This window comes from Mustela erminea, chromosome 14, assembly GCF_009829155.1.
Source record: "Mustela erminea isolate mMusErm1 chromosome 14, mMusErm1.Pri, whole genome shotgun sequence".
Lineage (NCBI taxonomy): Eukaryota > Metazoa > Chordata > Mammalia > Carnivora > Mustelidae > Mustela > Mustela erminea.
Genome location: NC_045627.1, coordinates 10,834,727 through 10,852,650, shown reverse-complemented (window position 1 = coordinate 10,852,650; position 17,924 = coordinate 10,834,727). Strand labels below are relative to the sequence as shown.

The 17,924-nt window shown below is 39.4% G+C and overlaps 1 protein-coding gene across 7 annotated transcripts in view; it reads left to right on the top strand.

Moving 5' to 3' along the window:
* CHRM3 (cholinergic receptor muscarinic 3) overlaps nt 1–17,924 on the top strand; it is a 506,787-nt gene that overhangs the window by 134,294 nt on the left and 354,569 nt on the right. For 5 of the 7 annotated variants that reach the window (XM_032314027.1, XM_032314022.1, XM_032314023.1 and 2 more), the window contains one exon: nt 10,782–10,887. The exons of 1 other annotated variant lie outside the window; for it this stretch is intronic. The gene's annotated coding sequence lies outside the window, so the exon portion shown is untranslated. Of the gene's footprint in view, nt 1–10,781; nt 10,892–17,924 lie in introns of all 7 variants that reach the window. One more of the 7 variants, XM_032314026.1, reaches the window with a different exon arrangement.

The window sequence follows — 17,924 nt, the reverse complement described above, 5'->3', positions numbered from 1 at the left end:
AGAGGAAGAGAGAAAGTGAGAGCACAAAAGGGGGAAGAGAAGGAGAGAGAGAAGAAGCAGGCTCCTAGCTGAGCAGGAGCCCGATATGCGGTTCAGTCGCAGGACCCCCAGGATCGTGGCCTGAGCCCAAGGCAGACACTTAACTTACTGAGCCACCCAGGTGCCCCAAAATGTTATTTACGTTTTTAAGTCGATTTTCACTCTAACTCATTAGTTTCCTGAATTTTTTTTTTTTATTTTTGCAAACTGCCCCTAATTAAAACCTTTAAATAATTCTGGGGCATCCTTGAACTATTCTGAGCACTCTGATAGAAATACATATTCTGAACGATTCTTATTCTCATTCTTCGTTAGGAGAGGAAACAAAAGGTCAAATTTTTCCACGTTTTTAGGGAAGGAAAGCATTGTAATCCTTTTTTCCCTCCATTTTTGTGTGAACATGGTAATAAAACATACTAAGGCTCCCATACCTAAGCCAAACTTTCCATGATGGGAAATGGGCGCATCCATGATAAGGTTAATCTGGTCGCCTCCTCTGCTGCTCCACTGAGTGTGAGTTGACTCAGCAGTCCCCACTATGTAGTCAGAGGCCCCTGCTTCCTTTCCTTACCATTATATGTGTGTCAGAATGGTCGTGTTCATTTTAGGCAAATACACACACACACACACACACACACACACACACACACAACACACATGTGCGCTCACTCTGATTTGTAATGATAGGTCTTTAACTTCCAAATAATTTTCATGTGTATGTTACTCTATTTTATCCCATGTAATAGATTGGGAAATGGATCCCAAACTAGCTCACTGTCACCTAACTACATGCTGATGCCAGAATTAGCACGACTTTTCACTGTAGACATCTACCTATCATTTCCAGTTTCAGGGACAGTCCCTGAAACAGAAAGTAAACAAAAGTTTAAGTTATCGTACGGTGGAAGGCAAATGAAATTTGGCATAATCCAACCTAAGTATGAATCACCAGTTTCCTCATCTGTAAAATGGGGCTAATGTACCTTTTCAAGGTAGTAAGAAGGATTAACTGACACAGTCCATATTGGGAACAATTAGCATTTGCCCTAGTCCAAAAAATAGCCATGTATAATAAAAATAATAATCTGTAGTAGTAGTAAGGCCTTCGTTAATCAAAGGATCTCGTATGCTGGTGGCTGCTGAGCTTCAGGAATGGCTTATTTGGAAGATCCTATCTTTCCGTAAGGATGTGCATCCATTGGAAACTATTCCAGTATGCATCAGGCACTGTGCTAGGCACTGGAGATGCAGAGGTGAGAAAGAGCCTCTGCTCTCATCCAGCTCACCATGTACATGCTTCCCTTAGCATGTTCAGGCTGGACTGCTTCTGCAACTTTCTTCCACCAAATGAGGTTATCAGAACCTCAGTGATGGAATTCATTCAGCACCGAGGAATTTTTGAGGTGAGGAGGATGGACAGAGTTCAACATGGCATTGCCCAGGATGCCCGTTCGTCAATGCCAGTGACCTAGCGTCTGCGTGCTGTGAACTTAAACTCAGTTGAGAGCAATCTTGTCATGGTTAATATTGGCATTATGCTCTCAGCCCACCTGAGGCAAAAAGCTCTTAATGCATCTTATCTCTTCTCTCCAAAAGGGAGAATTCATCCTGTTGTTTCTGTGTTACCATGCTGAGAACTCTGAGTGCAGACCATCACTAGGTCTTACTTCAGAGACCCTTATTTTCCATCTAGTGTATATTTTAAGTCCTTTACATCTCTCCTTCCCTCTTTGGGCCCTGTGTTTCTAGCACCCCAGAGCCACACCGAGTGTGGGATCTGCCTTGTGAAAACACTTTCACGTTCTTGTCAGGCAGTTCTTCAGGCTCCTGTGAGATGAGGACTGTAAATCTGGCTGTCCCCTGGGCTTTTGGGTACAGACTGCTGCAGTTTGACCTTGACCCAGAGAGGTGCCACCTAGCCCGGAATTGCTAATGCAGCAGACTGACTATTAGAAACATGCTGAACGGACAGTGTGCACGGTGTTCAAGCTGCAGGCCTGCTGCACCCATGAAGGACTGCTGAGACTCCATCATTACTCTCTTAGGACCGAGTCTTGGCGTGGCCCTATTATATCTGTTCCTCCCCATTCCACTCTCCACTCAGAGTCCTGGCAGAGAGACGAACACCGGACTTACATGGCTAATCCTCATGGTTTTCAGTTTAAGTATTGAAATTTTCACTTTGGCTCTGTTTTTCCAGTTCCCACAGTGCAGGGTGTTTGAGGAGCATGAGGTTCGAGTGCTCTCCGTTCAATCTCAACCCTTTATTTCGATGTTCCAGCTGGAGGACATGGCAACTAGTTTTCTTTTGGCCAAAGCCACCGTGCTCCTATGACAAACAATCTCTACTGAGATGGAGAGCACAGTTTCAGGATTAATACTAGGAGCTATGACCGAGGGAAGAGGGTGCATCCCACCGACCAGCCCCGGTGGTTAGTGGAGAGGCTGCCCGCCACCGTGTTCCTGTGTCCAGCAGGAAGCTGTATGCTTTTGGAATCCAGGAGAGCCCTGTCCAGAGGTTAATAATCGGAATGGGTGTGTTCTTTGTATAAAATGCACACTCCTAGAGCAGCTTAATCATGTGAGCCATATACCTGTATACCCTAAGACAGCTGCTTGTCCTTTGTATCTTAATCCTGTCCTCGATCTCACTTTGTACGTGGCCTGGAAACCTACTTTCTCTAATGTAGTGGAAATCCTTCCTCTCATCCACATTTAGAGTGCTACTTTCCTTGCTTAAATGTGTTGGATGGAGAGCTGCCTTGTGCTAAGAGACAGCTGGGTGAAGCCGTGCACTGAGATCCTGAATGCATTTTGCCATAAGCAAACCTTGCTGCTGCTCGTAAGCCATAAGTGCACCCTCCTTCTGCCCCAAGAGCACAGTATCCTATTGCCCTAAATGTTTGTTCTAGTCTTCCTTACTTAGTCCAGAGAATGCTGAGTATCAGCACTAAAGAATGCTTCCCCGTTTGTCTTGCCCTGGGCCCTGGCATTAAGAAGCATTATCACTTCCAAAGACTAAGGAGCATTTGTTAGGTTTGTAAATATTCTGACTCCAAAGTATACCTGACACATCTCTTTACCCAAAATACTAGTAAACCATCATCTTTTTTTGAAAACTGTAATATTCATGGGAGGTAGCTGTGCGATTTCTGAGTCATAAATCACTTCCTTTCAAGACAAAACTAGGAAAGTGTCCAAAGGCATTTGCGACGATAACCATCTAAATATCCAGGCTGGTAAGATGAAAAGAGAAAACCCCAACATTAATTTCTGTGTTCTCTTGGCTGCCTTTCTTCTTACTGTGCTTCCAGGAAACCAAGGCCTTTCCAGGTGTCAGAATCTCTGGGGCACTGGCTTCTCAGTACTGGAAAGTGAACCTGAACTCTAGTGATGTAAGATTTGTAAGGAAGCTGTTCCCATTTAGAGATAAATGCACACTTGCCTCTGTGGATCTATTCTGGTAGAAATCTTCCACATTCCAGTAGTGGGTTCCATTATGTTTTAAGAGCCTAACTGAGCTTTTTTTTTTTCCCCCTCCCTTTCCTTTTGTTTCTTAGACTTCAGAGATGACTCTTAAGTTTGCTTTCCTTGGGCTTCACTCTGGAATCCCTAGCAGATATCAATCAAATGACTGATTTCATAGATTGCTAATTTTGTTGCAGATCAGTAAAGGAATAACCCTTTAACCACTCGTCCAGTCTAAACATCTCTTGGTCGAATAACAATTATTTTTCTTCCCTTTTATCATCCATAAATTCCCTGGTACATTAGCATGGATCATGGTCCCTTTTAACATAAATATTCAAACATTAATCCCATTTGTTCCTTAAGGACTTACTCTATGGTTGTGATTTAAGAATGTTTAATCGAGAAGCTCTCTGATACAGAGTTAGGTTCTGAAGGGTAACTTAATTGAACTCCCAGTATCCTTCCCCACCCCAAACCACATCGTAATTCCTTATATGCTTAGGGTCTGTGATGTTGCAGTGAGTTCTGCATTATGCAGAGCTCTACTCCCAGGAAGCTTAACTTTTCTTTGTAAAAGAATTGGTTAGATTGGGCTTGGTTTCTGCCTCTGCCTATTCATGGCTCTTTGGCTGTGAAATTCAGTCTGTGAGAACCTCAGCTTCTTTGAAATACCAGTAGCAACAGTTTGGGAAGATTGTGGAAAGAAAACAAATCCACATGTAAAGTACCCATCAAAGAGCCTGGCACAAAGTAGATGCATGAGTAATGCTAACTGTTATAATGCTTCTGCTAAAAAAGACAGGGAGAGAGAAGAGGAGGAGGAGAAGCATAGGAGGAAAAGAAGAAAGAGACGAGGAGGGCCATGGAATGGTTAGAGTAATGAGATTCTAGAATGTACCATAGTTTGGGGGAGGGTTTTTCCAAGTCTCTCTTCATTGAATGTAATAGCTCTCATCTTCAGTGTGATCACATAAGGTGATGCGAGTCTCTAAAAGCCTTTTTTTATTTTTCCCTTCTCTCTCTTTTCAAGAAGATGCCAGTAGAAAGTGCTTCTCACCTTCTCTCTGCTGGCCCTTTGCCCTAACTTTCGACCGCCTCTCTGCATTAGCTAACCTCCGCAGTGCCCCTCCATCCAAAGGCTCGGCCACTTGCCTACCATCATGACATTCTTGATTCATAAGGGAGCTCTTTCTCCACAGCCTGCTAAATGGATATCTCAGCCCAATCAGATAATATGGGGGTTAGATTTATAATTGAAGAGTTAGAAGCTGCTGTCTCTGCTTTGTAAATTACATATGAAAAAAATTCTCCTGATTTTTTTCTAGTCAATTTAACAGTCCTTACTTAAAATTAATACAGAAGACTACTTGGAACATCAGGAAAGCAAATGTGGCATAAACATAGAAGTTAATTTTGGATACCACTTGTCTTTAAAGTTTAATAGCCAATAAATGTAAAGATGGATTGGCAATTGTCTCATTACAGATGTAAACACGTATCAACCTACCCACTAGCAATTTAAAATAAACTTAGAAATACACCTCCTCCTTTGGTTATGCCTGAGACTTTTCCACCAAGGCTGTCATTCTTTTTTATTTATTATTTCCTACCTTAACACTGTAGCTGTCTAATGCAGTTACTAAAATAGTTAATTCTTACAAAAATTAACTTTAGAGTCTTAACAGAGAAAGAGAAATAACCATCAGGTTATCCTTTAGATAGTGGGAAACCTAGCTAGAATGTATATTTTCATGTAGAAGGTCACTGTGTGCCCTGGGCATAACCATTACTGTGCTCAAACCATGTATATATCAGCTTTGGCTCTCTGGTCCTAATCATTGTATGGGAGAAAAGCCACCCACTCACACAGAAGGACCTGCTTCTGATTCTCAGATGATCAGATTTCATTGTTACACAATTTCATTGTTATACAATCAAGGTCACTTTTTGGTACTTTCTTTCATAGAAGATGCTTTTGATTAAACAAATTTTCTTTACATTATTTTGGCTTTGTTCTGTTAGAATGCAATGAGAATAAGATAATATTAGTGGCCTCATGAGTGAGGGGCAGAGGTGAGAACTGCCTGCAGATCAAAGTCTGAGACACAGATGAACTGTGAGTGGGGTGTCCTGTAGCAGTTAGCTTCCCCGTCCTGTCTGAGCACAAATCAACATGTTTTGAGTCTCAGCTGTTGCTCTTGTCAAATATTGTCTCCCTTTGTGGGCAATGACTTTTGTCATTATGTTTGATGTGGTTCTACTAAAACAGCATGCTTTCTATGTGATTATATATATATATATATATATATATATATATATATAATTTCCATCCATCCATCCTCCAAGGGCAGGAGTCAGCATCAGTGTGTTGATTGCTTATGCTAATTGGCAAATATCAAGGTAAACTTGTCTATTTTAAGTAGAGTAGGTGGTTTAAATGAATCCATTCCAGAGAGAACTTAGCTTCAGTAATGTGTGTGTGTGTGTGTGTGTGTGTTTTAAATCTGCTTCTAAATGATTCCATCTCCAACAGCAAAATAAATAGACAAACAAATAGCTCTTTGTAAAACTACAGTAAGCATTTCCTTTGCTGACAGAAAAAGTGAGATTTCAAATGTGGAGAAGTCTGAGATGTTACCACCACTCATAAAAATGTAGTCATGTCTGCTTTTTTTAAAACATAAATTTGAACTCAAGTAAGTTCGCACTTTTCTCAAATAAATTGATGAACTTCAAATAAATTAGCTACAATTCCGTCTTATTTTTGCCATAGTGTCTTCCAATATTTATTATTTCCTTTACATGAAATTGCCTATGATTTTAATGAGTCTACCATAGCTTCTTATATTCTGTATTATAGACACATATCCTTATGGTAGCATAACTTCCATACTTCTTATAGCAAACAAAGCATAATATAAGTTTTACAGTATACCATTCCATAGTGATAAACTGTTTCCCTTTTGTTGGGTTATAATAACAGTAGTAACAATAACCACCACTTATTGACTGTTTATACAGTGAGTATTCTGTTAAAAGGATCTTTCAACGAAGTAGACACTGAGCTTAGTTTGTTATATGGAAATGCCTAGAATTTGATATACTTAAGTTTCTACTCTTTGTGTGACATTAATCAAGAAATACTTCCTACACTGCTCACCTTTAAGTTCCTCCTCTTCAAAAAAAAAAAAAAAAAAAAAAAAAAAAATGCCTGGAAATAGCTGACCTTGAGGATGTACCCACTAGAGTTGGGCACATAGCAGATGTTCAAAAAGTGGGGAAGATCATCATTGAGAAGTACTCCTGAAGTTGATTTGCCCAACTTGATAAACTGAAGAGATGTATACAATTTTGTGTGTATTTCCAGATGGATTTCCAATTAAACAGTCGGTGTCCTCAAGAATAGGCTAAGTATTCATTTCTTATACACCAGATCCTTACTGGGTTTGCTTTTGCATTCTTCTTGTGTTCATTCTTCTTTATTCTTTCAACAAATAACAGATGCCCTCTGCACCAAGCATTTCTGAAGTCACCGTTACACTCAGGTTTCAGCTGGCATGAAGGAGATGTTGTCTGTCAGCAAGAGTCAAAAGACTTGGGTGTGGTCTACACTGCTAGGCCAGTAATAGGCAGAAGTGAATGTGGGGTGTGTGTGTGTGTGTGTGTGTGTGTGTGTGTACATGTGTGTACACATGCGCACACACAGTCATCTGAGTGTGTGTTGTTTGTCTTCTCCATGAGGCTATAGTTGGTCCTTTTGATATTACAGCATACCTTATCAATGAAGATGCTGCAGATACAGCCTTCTGGGAAAGACACATGTTAATAGAGAATACACTATGACTTGGGCGTCTGGGTGGCTCAGTGGGTTAAGCCACTGCCTTCGGCTCAGGTCATGATCTCAGGGTCCTGGGATCGAGTCCCGCATCGGACTCTCTGCTCAGCAGAGAGCCTGCTTCCCTTCCTCTCTCTGCCTGCCTCTCTGCCTACTTGTGATCTCTCTCTGTCAAATAAATAAATAAAAATCTTTAAAAAAAAAAGAATACACTATGACTTATAATAATAGATTTATGCACAAAAATTTGGGCTTGTATAATTCTGCCCAGGTGATTAAGGAGGGCTACAAAATTCACTACTGAATTAAACATTTTTCCAAGTGAATACCAATTTATCAGTATGATCAGAAAAGGGCTCGGTGTTAAAAATTGCAATCTACCCAAAGAAAGCAGAAAATGCAAAGTCAGGAGAGACCTACCTATGCAACAGCCATTCTCCTATAACTATAATTGGCATGGTGGGTGGCTGAGTATTAGTACAGGAGAGTGGGCCGGTGAACAGGGCGAGCCCTGAAAGAAGATAGGAAGCTGGTGAAAATATCACATACTTCCCATGTGACAAGCAGTATGGACATTTTGTGTGTATTTTTCTTAGAATCGTTAGAATGACCCTGTTTTAGAGATGATGTAAATGAGACTTTGAATACAAAGTTGTTCAAGGTCGTACAGCAAGCGCATGGTCGATTTGGTGTTCAGGGCCAAGACTTTGAAATCAGAACCCCTCTTCTCTTCACCACGATGCAGTTAATAGTTAAATGGGAAACCACTTAAATGGCTTTGCATTTATTTGGGTTTAATTCTGTGAAGAGAAATCTTTGGGATTGTGTTTTGTGTTGTCTCAGAGTTCACTGAGAGTACAAAATAGATGTTCTACAAAACTTATTTTCACTTTCTTTGGTGTCTTTCAAACATAAATGTTTCCTCTTCATAAAGACAGCATGGTTTTCCTTGTGCTATGTAACAGATTTTTTTTTAATAAGATCCTTAAATTATTTGTTATTTTTTGTTTTTATTTAAATGCCACCTAGTTAACAATACAGCGTAATCCCGGTTTCTGGTGTAGAGTTTAGTGATTCAGCACGTACATACACTACCCAGTGCCCATCACAACAGGTTCTTTTTTATAGGTGTTACGCTCTATCATCCCTTTATCCATCTATAGATATGGCCAGTGAGAACATCTCAGCTTGTTGGAGGACGACACTCCATCCATCCTCAACTGCCCAGCCTGTGTGCCACACTGAGTGTGGCTGAGTCTCACCTTTCTGGCGCCTCCCCCAGGGAAAAGCCCCGCTGTCCCCCAGCAAGCCTGACCATACTCCCTGCAGCTGTTGCATTGCCTCTGGGACTCTTCATCTTCTGGGAGGATCAGATTCCCAACCCCCGCTTCCAGTCTGCTCGAAAGCACCCTGTATCCCTAATAGCTTCCCCTCCAAAAAGGCGATGATCCTTCCAACCAGCCATTTCAATAAAAGGTCAGATAGTCCATATTTTAGACTTTGCGAGTCATGCTAGTTGTCACCACCCCTCAACTCTGCCATGGTAGCATGAAAGCAGCCAGAGACAAGATGGAAATGAATGCCTGTGGCTGTGTTCCAATAAAACTTTATTTATAGACTCCGAAATTTGAATTTCAAATAATTTGCAGGCTTCTTTTGATTCCTTTCAACGATTTAAAAATGTAGGACCCATTCTTAGCTCACAAACATGCGGCAGGCTGCAGTCCGTCAGTCTCTGCTCTAGACAGACAGTGCACCAACAGCACTCCCTCCCTCTTCCGTGGGGTCAGCTGGGGTCTGACCATTGGAGTGTCTGATGTAGCTCTCTCATGAGAGTCTCCAAACCAGAGCTGCTTTGCCAGTTCCTTCCTGGAGCCTTTAGTCATTTTTGTTTGCTCCTGTCTTTGTGCGGGAGAAGACCCACGATAGGATCTGGTCATAAGGGAAGGTGGCGAGGTTCTGTTCACTAGCTGATATCTGATCTGGGAGTAAAAGGCGAATTCTTTTTCTCTGGAAAATTTATTTGTTTGTTAACCTTTTGCTGTTTTCAGGAACCTCTGCAATGAAGTATATTAAACTGATTACTGATCACTTTGTAATTCTTTGAGTATATGTATTTGACCTTAATTCCCATGATTTTTCAGATCATTGATCCTAACCTTTCTTCTCTTGAGTTTGTATTGCAAATGGGACGATAACGTTGGCAAGTAAATGAAAGCATTGATCAAACAGAGTATGAGTTTAGACAAAAAAGATACACCAGTTCCTGGTTTTTGCCATTTATTCGTTCACTTACTCAGCAAGTATTTACATGTGGCCAACCCTGAATCCTAAAATGAAAGCTCACTTTATAGCTCTCCCACAGTGAAGAGCAGAGTATTATGCTTGTTGTCCAGGGACCGTGGGCGTGAGGAGTGCAGAGGTCAAGGAGATTCAGCTTCCTTTGGTCCTCTTTGTATCTGTTACTCATATTGGAGGATAGATAGGGTCCAAAGATCCAAGTAGGCATGGGACCATGCCTGTGCCTGTACACTCCACATGCTGTGGTGAAAGAGCCTGGCTCTGGAGGGCAGAATCTGGGGCCAGTAGCTCTACTTTCTGATCTTAAATGTTGTAAATGAAAAGACTGTGTTGCAGCTTTGTTGTGAAGACTGAAAAAAAGCCATACACAGGCCTGATAGAATGTTCAGCATGTAGACCCTAAAAAAATTCTATATCCAAGGATGTCAAATATACCTTTTGTTTGTTTTGTTCTTTTCTTTTTTTTTTTTTCCAAAAGATTTTATTTATTTATTTGACAGGCAGAGATCACAAATAGGCAGAGAGACAGGCTAAGAGAGAGGAGGAAGCAGGTTCCCCCCTGGCAGAGAGCCCAATTGTGGGGCTCAATCCCAGGACCCTGAGATCATGACCTGAGCCGAAGGCAGAGGTTCAACCACTGAGCCACCCAGGCACCACTTGTACCTTTTTTTATTTCCCCAAGAGGGAAAGTGTGTGGGGGGGGTGGGGGACAGAGATAAGATAAGATAGAGAATCTTAAGCAGGCTCCACCTTTAGCAAAGAGCCCTATGCAGGGCTCGATCCCACAACCAGAGATCATGACCTGAGCCAAAATCAAGAGTCAGATGCTTAACTGACTGAGCCACCCAGGCGCCCCTGTTTTATTCTTTATTGATAATTGTATAACCCTCCAGTAATGTTAAACCAATTTACTACTAAGTTTACTACTTCCTAATCAGACTTATTTATTGACTGCCTAGTGTGTTTCCACAGCTATACTGTGCATTGTGAGGAAAACAGAGACAGGTGAATCAAGGCCCCTCTGTTGGATTGTCAAACATTTTTTTTTTAATACTCTAGGTTGGAAAGCTACTCTTCTATGAATTATATAGAAAAACATTTATTAACTTTGCTATCTCTTTGTGTTTCTTTTTAGATCTGAACGGTTATGGCACACATTTCAGTTACGAGTTGCTCAGTGAGCTGTGGATTGACGGAACTATGAGGGTCCTTGTGATGTACACCTGGAAGACCCTTCACTAGTAAGTATTTTCTATTCAGTATCATTTATGTGGTTACATTGAGATCTTCAATAGAGTATAAACTTACAATGAAAAATGTGTAAGATACATATGTTCGTGTTGATGTTGTGAATATGGCTAGATTTATTCTGGTTTGTGCCAACCTATTGCAAAATGAAAGAGCCCGTTAAAATGTATCTGTTACATGTGTGTATGTCTATTAGTAAGATAGTACATATACATCTCTGTAGCAGAGTTTAAAAGAACAGAACTTTACCTCTCCTTTAACTGAGTGAAAAATGTCACTGGGAAGTTGCAATGTCTTTTGGCTCTTTAATGTCATGTAATCTGGCAGTATAAAAATTTCACCTAATAGAATGTTTTGAAATGGTTCGATTTTATTGTAGTTTTAACCAACAGCGCATCTGATAATGCTTTCGCTTACCCAACTGCCATATGGTAATTGACACATGATGTTTATGGTGCCATGGAAATGGAATTATACTATGTTAGAAAACCTTGATCTTCTCATTTGACCAGTTCCATATAACATGAAGATATACTATATCCATGTATAGTCCAGGCTTCAGTTTTCTCCATCTGCAAAATGAGAGGGAGAATTTCTGCTTTACCTAATTCATAAGATTACTTTATAGGTCCAGTGAGCTAATACTGTAAAATTATTAGTTAATTGCAAACCCCATAAAAATGGTATGGTTGTGGTTGACTCATATTTCAACTAGGGAACTGGATAAAAGTTGTGATCATATTTTGTTTTTGTTTTTTGTTTTTTAAGTTTTTTTAATTTAAATTCCAGTCATGTTAACATACATTGTAACATTAGTTTCACGTGTACAATGTAGTGATTTGGCACTTCCATACATCAACTTCTGCTCATCATAAGAAGTGCACTCCTTGGGGTGCCTGGGTGACTCAGTCAGTTAAACATCTGCCTTTGGCTCAGGTCATGATCCCCTGGGGTCCTGGGTTCGAGCCCCACGTCAACCTGCCTGCAGGAAGCCTGCTTCTCCCTCTCTCACTCCCCCTGCTTCTGTTCCCTCTCTCACTATGTCTCCCTCTGTCAGATAAACAAATAAGATCTTTTTTAAAAAGAGAAGTGCCTTCCTTAATCCCCATATACTCTGCTTTTAAGTTGGTTAATACAGTTTGATATTTTGTGTGTTATTCCCCTAAATCATAAATGATAAGCTCATACTTAATTTTAATTCATCACTAAAATGAATTTCTTATATTTGAGAAAATGATGTTTAAATTTTGAGAAACGTGTTTCTCAGGCACACTGCAAACGCCAGCCCCCACCAGCCATAGGAATTGTGTTTCTGATCTTGATCTCCAGGATACTTTCTTATTAGACTTAATTTGGGGTATTTACACTTTGAGGAGAACAGACACGTTAGATCCTTTTTATGTATAGTTTCATTTCAGGATACTAAGGAAATGATACAGAAATTCCATCAGGAATTATTCATTTGGTTTACTACATTTAATTCCTTTTTGCTGCGATCTCGTCACTACTTCATCTGCCTATTCTCTTTTGCTAACAGAACACAGCCACTCAGTTTAAGTAAAAGATTGAAAATAAGAATCTCAGCAAATATATTTAGTAAGATTGAGAAAGACTTTTTCACTAAAATTAAACGAGTTGTTATATAACCAGTCCAATGCAATGAGAGTGGTTTCCAAACTATTCTCCAGAAATTGGAGATGATTATTATTGAAAGGGCAATGATTTATTACATGAATAAAGTGTTTGCATTTAGGTGAAAGAAAATCCTTAATAACAGGTAGCATATAATCATTTGGTTGTATTGTAGCATAGTCCTTAAGTATGGGGGGGACTGTCTAAAGTCAGCCTGGGGTTGCGGCCCAATTCTTTAATTTTTTCAGCTTTGCAGTATTGGACAAGTCACTTAACCTCTATCTGCCTTTGTTTGCTCATCTGTAGAATGGGTCTAATAATAAGAACTTGTATCTCATAGGGTTGTTGTGTGGATTACATGAGTTAGTAGAGTCAGGTGCTTAGGAGCGCTGTGTGATGCTTAGTAACTAATCAGTCTTAATGGTTATTATTCACTGGACAAGTGTGGGATTATGGTGACCACCACAGATTTTGGAATCAGAAAGTCCTAGGTTCAAAACTATTAATTCATGGTGGAACCTAGTCACTGAACCTTTTGAAGTCTCAGTTTTTTGGGGGGAAGAAAGGAAATAATTAAAATATACTTCATACTGCTTAGGATGGTTTACCAGGGCATCTGGCAAGGAATGTTAGCCAATACCTGTGAAGATAGAATCACAAATTATTATGTAATGTTTTGAAGTAATTCAAATCAGAGATTATCTGATTCTGAAAATGTCCTTCTTGCCATATGTTATATTTAGGGGACTTTTAGAAATGTGCCCAATTATAAGACTTACTTTGTTAAATCCAGAATTTCAAAAAAGACAACCGAATAATTGAAATCGAAGCATACAATGCAAACAGAACTTATACATGGCATCCTGACTTAAGAAATAAACAAAACTCATTAGCCTTTTTAGGCCTATCAGGCATATCAAACCAATGTTTAATTTGTTAAAAGATTGGGCTGTTGCTGTATTTAAAATGATTCTCTTTTCTAGAAAAATAGGGGAAAAAGAAGAAAAGAGGTGGAAATGCAGAACATGTGTCACAAAACGATGGGGAGGAAGGGCTTGCTTTTTCAGTTCCATGATCATGGTGTCTAATCCATATTTTATGCTTATTCTTGTTATGAATAAACTTAAGGTATTGTCCATTGGGCTCATATTGGACAAAATTCAGTGGTTGTACTGGGTGGCATATTTCAAATGAATCATCATTTTTTCCCCCAAGGTGAGAAATACTGATAATTTGGGACAGTGATCTGAGCCAAGAGCTAATTGCCTGACTGCCGTATAGCACTCAGAATGGAAAGCCAAGTCTCCTTGCCTCACATGTTAATTATAAACCATCTGGAGCAGTGATGGTGCTTGGTCAGTCCAGGTCTGTGTCCATCCCAGCACCCAGAGAGTCTTTCATACATAAATTTAACCTGACTTATTTATAAGTCAGATTGTAATATTCTCAGTATTTGCTTTGTACCCTTCTGTTCTCCTTCCTATTTGTTGTTGCAGTAGGGTTAGCTTTTAAGAGTTTGCCCAGGATAAGGACAGTCTTGGGGGTGGAGGAGGCTTTTGAGTGTAAAGTTTTGGAGGGGAATTCCTAGCTAACAGCCCACATTCCATGTATGTGTGCTTGGGGACCTGGGTGACAGATGACCTTGGTGCTTCTTCTGACCTCTTTCCACAGGGCTCTGCATCTCTCCATACTTTGAATCTTTCATCATGGTCAACATTCACATCTTGAAGTCTTGTATTAGGATTTAGGGTGTAATAAAAAGAAAAACCAGAGTCAAGGTGCTCATCTAAACAAATGGGTTCTCATGTTGTCCTGCTTATTTCCCCAGCCATAATATATTTGTGATGTCTATCTCAAAACTTTTTGGTGGCTTTAGGAGTGTCCTTTTATACACATCCGTGGAAGATAAGTACTATTAATCAGAACAGGGGAAGGTGGAATTGTATATTGAGTAATTCAACATTCCTGTAGGTTTCAGCTTTTTTTTTTTTTTTAAAGAAATACAGAGATGGGAGTGTCTGGATGGCTCAGTTGGTTAAGCATCTAACTCTTGGTTTAAGCCCAGGTCATGATATTGGGTCTTGAGATCAAGTCTTGCATCAGGCTCTGCACTCAGCTCGGGGTCCCCTGAAGATTTTCTCACCTTCCGTCTGCTTCTACCTACGCACATGTATGCTCTATCTTTCTAAAATAAATAAATAAATCTTTAAAAAAAGAGAGAGAATAGGAAAAGAAATACAAGGGGAAGCAAACAAACAAAAATAATCTGTAAGTCAGTAAACAAAACCCTCATGATGTAGCCACAAGAAATTTTATCTGAAAACTTATTTTAGAAGCAGACTTCAAATAATTTAGTTTAATGTTGATTCTTGAATAGTACCATTTTACAGGAAAGACCATTGGTTACTCTAAACCAGTATTTTAACACTCAACATTCATCTTTGTTCCCTAATGTACATCAGTTATATAAAGAGGAGTCAGTGCAGGTTAACTATGGCAAACTTGATCTCAGTGACACAGGGTATCTCAAGCCATTCAGCATTCATAGATGACTGTAGGTAGGCAAGTGGAAAACATTAAGCCAGTCAAGATGTATTTAAGAGAGAAAAATGCATGAGCTATTTTAGATTGACGTGCTTCCAGCAAAAAGTGATAATGTTTGAATGAATCATGTATCAAGAATACTCATCCAGTTGTGTAAGCAGAAGTATAGGACTAATGTAGGACTGATGAATATTTATCTAGTTGTGTAAGCAGAAACACAGGACTAATGTAGAAGTATAAGACTAATGTAATCACAATATTAAAGCTTTGATAGGCTCCAGTAAGCAGAGCACAATACAGCAAGAATAATACATTATTGAAAGAAGTGGGTTTTTGTAATTCTCAAAGGTAACACTTGGAAGATTTCCAGATTGTTTCCAGATAACTTTTTAAGTCTTTATTTTATGTATTTGAAGATTAGAATATCTCAGTGACTATTTTCTTTTTAGCTAAAGAACTTACAGTTGTATGTTGAAATAGAGTAATAATAATGGTGATGACCATCTACCGAGCCAGTGAGTACGCAATTGGGTTTCATCTCAAATTGTGCCACATCATCAGGCCATCTTCACAAAAGCTATGCAGGGACAGCCTTATCACCTTCTTTTTACAAAGGAAATGTATAATACACATTGTACATTACTGATTCACATGCGAACTTACATAATCTAAACTTTGTAACGGCCTCTTTGATACAAGATGGCCACATACCTATGGAGGAATATCATATTTTATGAATATAGAAAACTAATATAATTTTTGAAATAAAATTAATTTTGAAAGTAGAATGCACTTCAGGTTTTCGGCCATGTCTATTTCACATTCTCGAGAATAAATAGCTTATAAAATTATAATTTTATAATTATAAAAGCTTTCCCCTTTTATCCTTCTGCAACAACTGATATGAATAAAAATGAGAATCTGCACTTATTTGAGATGTGTTTTCAGTGACAGATACAAGCAGGTGTTTTTCAGAAAATGCATGAAAAATGCATCTTTACGACTGGACAGTTTATCCTTAAAATTAAATAAATCTTACTTGACCTATTTTCTTAGGTCTTTTTTTTTCCCATAAGAATGGTCAGTATAAATGCCATGAAAGCAGCATGTGTTTCATAGAGAAATGGATTGCTTCCACAAAATTGAGCCTAAAATTCTTGGTCTCAACTAATATCTTCTGTACACCTCATGAAAGGCTCTCACATTAATTCTCTCTTTTCAATTCAGTCAGTTGAAAGGAATTTTGTTGATTTGTCTATGCTTTGCCTCTCGCTCCGATGGACAGATATTAACACTGTTTCACTCTCCCTTAGATGTGCACTCAATGGATCTATTTCCCCCAACAAGGAATACATAAATGTAATTTAAAAAAAAAAAAAAAAAAGCCTGGGAAGCAGAGATAGTTTTGAAGAAGCAGTGGTTTTAACACTTGCTTTTATATAGAGAGGATATTTATAATATGTTGGAGTCATTTAAAACCTAAGGGGACTAAATAATCTGAAAGAAAAATCATGACTTAAATTGCATTAGTTAAATATTTGAGGCTGGAGAACTCAAGTATTCTCTTTATGCATTCAACAAATATTTCTGGACCTACCTCTATGCAGTAGGCCCTGATAAGAAGAAACAAATTATTGTCCTCGTTGAGTTTTCTAGGTAGCCAGTGGGGAGTGGGGAGCAGGAGGTATGGAGGAGGGAGTTGAATGTGTGTGTGTGTGTGTGTGTATAACTTATTTATATATAACTTATTTATAGTGATATATATCATTAAATATATGTATATACAAATAGCAATAAATTTAACTTTACATAAAAGCAGGTGTTTTTTTTTTTAAAGGTTTATTTATTGATTTGACAGAGAGAGACACAGCGGGAGAGGGAACACAAGCAGAGGGAGTGGGAGGGGGAGAAGCAGGCTTCCGGCCAAGCAGGGAGCCCAATGCCGGGCTCGATCCCAGGACCCTGGAATCATGACCTGAACCAAAGGCAGACGCTTAATGACTGAGCCACCCAGGCACGCCAAGCAGGTGCTTTTTATATCAGGAAAAAAAAAACAAAACAAAACTTTCTTTGAACTTTCTAGAAAGTATAGTTTTAAATTATAAAGTTGGACATTCTTACTCATCAAAACTCCCTACTTTGATCATTTCCAGAAATGAAATTTTTGATAAACAATCAGTCTTTGTTTGAACATCATTCATGTGTTTCCACTCTTGTTTTCTTTATTCATTGTAAGATGATTTGTAGGTGCTCCAGAATCTAAAGGCGAAGTCCTCAAGGCTATTCTGTGCAACATCGGATAGTACCAAGGGGAATTATAGGGGCTAATGGGGACAGAAAACTCACACACCGTGAGACCCAAGGGGCGAAAAAATAACAGAGAAGAGAGAAGGAATTCCAATTTTTTATTCTTCAATTGAAGCTGAAGTTCTCTCTGCTGAAGCATGGAGTAACATGGGCGGGTTAAGCTTGTGAGCGTTGGTTGTAGAACCAGAGTCATTGATCCATAGACATTACTTAATTAGAAATGTAGCACTGAGTGTGTACTTAGAGCTTGTGAGGAAAGGAGCAAGCGAAAAATTAGATAAACAAAGTGTCATCGGGGCGCCTGGGTGGCTCAGTGGGTTAAAGCCTCTGCCTTCAGCTCAGGTCATGATCCCAGCGTCCTAGGATCAAGCCCCGCATCAGGCGCCCTGCTCGGCAGGAAGCCTGTTTGCCCCTCTGTACTCTCCCTGCTTGTTTTCGCTCTCTGGCTGTCTCTCTCTGGCTGTCAAATAAATAAAATCTTTTTTTAAAAAAGAATGTCATCCATACACTGTGTTGAGTCAGTTTTGCAAGTGGAAAGTGAGTCAAT